This window comes from Benincasa hispida, chromosome 12 (assembly GCF_009727055.1).
Source record: "Benincasa hispida cultivar B227 chromosome 12, ASM972705v1, whole genome shotgun sequence".
NCBI lineage: Eukaryota > Viridiplantae > Streptophyta > Magnoliopsida > Cucurbitales > Cucurbitaceae > Benincasa > Benincasa hispida.
In genome coordinates this window covers 71,288,476-71,294,264 of record NC_052360.1, presented here as the reverse complement: position 1 = coordinate 71,294,264, position 5,789 = coordinate 71,288,476, and positions in this window count along the sequence as shown.

The following is a 5,789-nucleotide window of genomic DNA, read 5'->3' as shown; positions in this document are numbered from 1 at the left end:
AAGCAAGGGATGTTTGGACAACCGTTCTCATCAGCATGACATGATGCTATTAAATATGTTTTTAATTTGCATATAAAGAAGGGAACCTCTATTAGAGAACATTTCCTATACATGTTGGTCCACTCCAGTATAATGGAATCAAACGAGCTTGTAATAGACGAGAAGAGTAAAGTGAGTATGATATGGAAACTCTTCCAGAGAGTTTTTTAACCTTTCGTACAAATGTTGTAATGAATAAAATTGATTACAACTTGATGACTCTCCTCAATGAACTCCAAACTTGTCAATCTTTAAAGAAAAATAAAGAAAGGGAAGCAGATGTTGTTTCGCAAAGGAAATTTCAGAAGGGTGTTTTATCTAGTATAAAACCCTCTGAAAAGAAGTTTGGATCTTCAAAGTATAAGAGTATCCAGATGAAGAAAAAATGAAAAGGGAAAAAACCTTATTCGTACAAATGCTGTAATGAATAAAATTGATTACAACTTATCGACTCTCCTCAATGAACTCCAGACTTATCAATCTTTAATGAAAAATAAAGAAGGGGCAGCAAATGTTGTTTCCCATAATAAAATTTCAAAAGGGTGTTTCATTTAGTACGAAACCTTCTAAAAAGAAGTTTGGATCTTCAAAGGAAAAGAGTATCCAGATGAAGAAAAAGGGAAATGGGAAGAAATAGTCTCCTACTATTAAAAGCAAGACAAGAGTTGCAAAAGGAAAATATTTCCATTGCAACATCGACGAGCATTGGAAGCGCAATTGCCCTAAGTATCTTACGGAAAAGAAAGCTGAGAAGGAAAATCAAGGTAAATTCGATTTACTTGTAATGGAAACATGTTTAGTGGAAAGTTCTCACTTAACTTGGATACTGGACTCCGACGCCGCTAATCATATTTACATTTTCTTATAGGAAACTAGTTCTTGAAAGCAGCTATTAGAAGATTAAATGACTTTCAAGATGAGAACAGGTGATGTCATTTCAGCAGAGGTAGTGGAAGACATCAAGTTTTGTTTGGAGATTCTTACATTTTACTTGAAAATGAATATTTTGTACCTAAATGAAAAGGAACTTAATCTCTGTATCTTGTTTATTGGAAATATGTATAAAATAACTTTTGATATAAATGAAGTGTTCATTAGTTTAAAAGGTGTTCAAATGCGTACAACTAAACTTAAAAATAAGTTGTATGTGTTAAAACCAATTGAGGCAAGAGCCATTTTAAATATAGAGATGTTTAAAACGATAAAAACTCAAAATAAGAAAAGAAAGATTTCTCCTAACGCCTATTCTTGGCACTTAAGTCTTGGTCACATAAAGTTTAATAGGATTGAGAGATTGATAAAACATGGTCATTTAGATCAGTTAGAAGATAGATATTTACCTCCATGAGAATCATGTCCTGAGGGAAAAATGGCTAAAAGATATTTTTCAGAATAAAGTCTTAGATCCAAAGAACCTCTAGAACTTATACATTCAGACCTTTGTGGTCCTATGAATATTAAAGCTCGGGGAGGATCTGAATATTATGTCAATTTTATTGATGATTATTCCAAATATGACTATATTTACCTAATGCATCAAAACTCTAAGACTCATGAAAAGTTCAAAGAATATAAGACTGAGGTTGAGAACCTATTAGGTGAAAGGATAAAAACACTTCGATCAGATTGAGGTGGTGAATATATGGATTCACAATTCCATAACTATTTAGTAGAACATGGAATTCAATCCCAACTCACAGCACCTGGTACACCATAGCAAAATGGTGTAGTAGAAAGAAGAAATCGAACCTTGTTAGACATGGCTCATTGAATGATGAGTTATGCCCAGTTACCTTAGTCCTTTTGGGGATATGTAGTATAAGCTGTTGTAGATATACTTAACATGGTTCCCTCAAAAAGTGTTTCAAAAACAAGATGTGAAGGTAGGTTATGCTACTTCGGAATTTGGGGATGCCCAATACACGTGTTAGTGAAAAACCCTAAGAAGTTGGAATGATGTTAAAAAAATATTTCTATTTGTAGGATACCTTAAAGAAACAAAAGGTGGTCTATTTTATGATCCTTAAGAAGATAAGGTATTTGTATCGAAAAATGCTACATTCTTAGAAGATGATCGCATAAGAAATCATCAACCTTGCAGTAAACTAGTATTATATGAGTTCTCTAGAAAATCTATAGATAAATCAACAAGAGTTATTGATCAAGATGGTCCTTCAACAAGTGTTTTTAGTCCATCACATCCTTCTCATGAGATAAGAATGCCTCGACGTAATGGGAGGGTTGTTCAACAGTCTGACCGCTATATGGGCTTAAAAAAAACTCATGTCATTATACCTAATGATGGCTTAGAGGATCCATTGACCTTTAAAAACGCAATGGAAGATGTAGATAGAGATCAATGGATAGAAGCCATGGACATAGAAAAGAAGTTGATATACTTCAATTCTATCTAGGAACTTGTAGATCAACTAGATGGGGTAAAATCTATTGGTTTCAATTGGATCTACAAGAGAAAACGAAACCAAACCTATAAAGCCAGACTCGTGGAAAAAGGTTTTACACAAAGAGAGGGAGTAGACTATGAAGAAACCTTCTCTTCTATTGCCTTGATTAAATCGATAAGAACACTTTTATCTATTGCTGCTTTCTATGGTTATGAAATTTGAAAAATGGATGTCAAGACAGCCTTTTTGAATGGTCATCTTTACGATACATGTCTCAACCAAAAGGATTTATTGAATAGGGTTAGGAGCAAAAGGTTTGCAAGCTTATTAGATCCATTTATGGATTAAAAAAAGCATCTCGATCCTGGAATATAAGGTTTGACACTTCAATAAAATCTTATGGTTTTGAACAGAATATTGACAAACCTTGTGTTTACAAGAAGATAGTCAACAAGATTATAGCTTTCTTGGTCCTTTATGTTGATGATATTCTGCTCATTGGGAATGAGACACGATTCCTTGCTGACCTAAAGAGATGGTTAGCATCGCAATTTCAAATGAAAATTTGGGAGATGCCCAATATGTTATTGGAATCAAAATTGTCCGGAATCGCATGAACGAAACACTAGCGCTATCTCAAGCATCTTATATTGACAAAATATTGTCAAGATATCACATGCAAAATTCCAAAAAAGGTTTGCTACCGTTTAGACACGGAATTCATTTTTTTAAGAAACAATGTTCTAAGTCACCTCAAGAAGTTGAGGAAACAAAAATAATTCCTTATGCATAAGCAATCGGGAGCTTGATGTACGCTATGTCATGTACACTTTCCAACATATGCTTTGCAATTGGAACCGCCAACACGTTTCAGTCCAACCCTGGACACAACCATTGGACTGTTGTTAAGAACATCCTCACGTATCTTCGGAGAACGAGGAACTATATGCTCGTGTATGGTCCTAACGATTTCATCCTTGTGGGATACATTGATTTTGATTTTCAAACTGATGTAGATTCTAAAATCTGCTTCAAGATCAGTATTCACTCTTAACGGAGGAGCAATAGTGTGGAGAAGTATCAAAAAGAGTTGAATTGTTTATTCCACGATGAAGGCTGAACATGTAGTTGCATGTGAAGCAACTAAAGAAATAGTATGACTCAGAAAGTTCCTGATATAATTGGAAGTGGTTCCAAATATGCATCTGTCGATCACCTTATTTTGTGATCACAGTGGAGCAGTTGCCAACTCAAAGGAACCTGTGAGCCATAAACGCGAAAAACATATTGAGCGAAAGTACCATCTGATTAAGGAGATAGTATACAGAGGAGACATGATAATCACAAAAATAGCCTATGAATATATTCTTGCTGATCCATTTACGAAGGCCCTCACGACTAAAGTGTTCGAGGGTCACCTGGTCGAACTAAGACTACGAGCTTCATAACGTTAGTGTAGGTGGGAGAATGTCAAGGATATATTGATGCCCTAGTTTATTGTATTTTATCTTTTCTGAATGGCGCTTTACTGCATATGAGAATGCCAAACTCTACAAGGAGCAAAAAAAAAAAAAAAAAAAAAATTGTATGACGATAAAATCTATAAGAAAAATCTACATTCCATGGAACAAAGACAAAAATGATAATAATAAAACTCCATTATCAGTGCAAAGAAAATCCTAAACTGATAAGAGTTAAGTTGAGAAAGGAACTTACCCGTAGTTGAATACTTCGCATGACACCGTGCAGGTAAGCCAAAATGAAAGTAGGTTACCAAGATGAACATAATTCAAATAACGAAATAAAGACTACTCCACTATCGAGCAGAAGTAAATACTTAGCTAAGATAAGAGTTGAGTTGAACCTGGAACACAACCGTAGTTGGATGTCCGCATGACACCCGTGGGGGAAAGCCAAAACGAAGAGTGTAACCAAGCCCAACGTTCTTTAAATCAAAATGCAAACCAAGCTCCTTCGTAAGTAACACATACTGTTTTATAAAAAGGGACGCAAAAGAATTGTCTAAATCAAGAAAAGGACTTTTGAGCAGAAGTTTGTTGAATTTAAGACTAAGAAAGATTTACCTGAAGAAGTAACCAAGTGTTAAAAGGAACAAATGATTTTAAAGAGATTGTGTAAAGCTGATGCATTCTGAGCAACTAGTTGGCACATTTGATGATTTAAGTTGAGTATGAATTCCTTAAGTATAAGATATGCTTGAGGACAAGCATAATTCTAAATTTGGGGTTGTGATAACTTGTATTCTTGTAGAAATACAAGTTATTTGTGCCTTTTTCTTAGAATATGCGATAATAGAAAGGAAAAAAATGTGCCAATCATGGGTGAATTTATATATATAAAAAAAATCAAAGTTGTGCTCAAGTACATAAAACACACCTGTTGACCGCATTTCATGGGCAAAGTGCGCCAAAGTTTGTGTTTTGTAGGAAAACAAAAATTATTGCATTCGCCAATCCTTCAAGGAAAAATGCAATCAACGCATGCCTCGGGATTTCTGAAAACATATAACAGATATTCTGACGCATTTCATGATCTTGACCATGATGTAATGTTGAAATTCCCACCTACCTTGACAAATTATAGGAACTAATTAGAGCGGGAATTCCAAGGCAGAACAGCGTAGGGCTCAACATATAGAGCCTAAGCGCATCAAATGAAAGGATGTGAAGGCCAACAATTATAGAGAACATTCCATTCCAAATTTTCACTCCTTTCTTGGAGGCTCAACAAAGAAAGATCCTGAGAAGGGCTTTCACCACTCCACCCATCACATCAAACCGACAATCTTTACCACCATATATCACATCAAGAGATTGATATTGACCGTGAATCCATCACATTTGTTTCGTATTAACGAGTTTTAAAATTTGCTTGACTGGTCTCTTAAACAACTTGTATTTGAACGATTTTCTTTCTCAATATTATCACCATGTTCATCTCTACTCTACTGCATGTTCATTCATTTGTCATTTCGTTCCTCATGAATCACTAAACCCTCAGGGTAAGGGGGAAGGTCACTCTTATAATTTAAATCACATCTTAAGATGCTACCATGTTTGCTTAACGTATGTTTAAAAGTATACTTACATGCGAAAATAGAGAAGAGTAATATAATCAACTCCTCGAAAGAGAAAAGTTGATAGAACCTTTTAAGTGAAGCAAGAAGTATTTCTAGAGATAGAAACAACCTTGCATTCTATAGCACTCATATTTACACCTTATAGAAAAATGACCATTGAGGCAGTCATCGAAAGGTGTGCGCCAATCAGGAGCAAGAATCGTGGTAGTATCTCCAGTGAGATTTATTGATTCTTTAGTTACCTT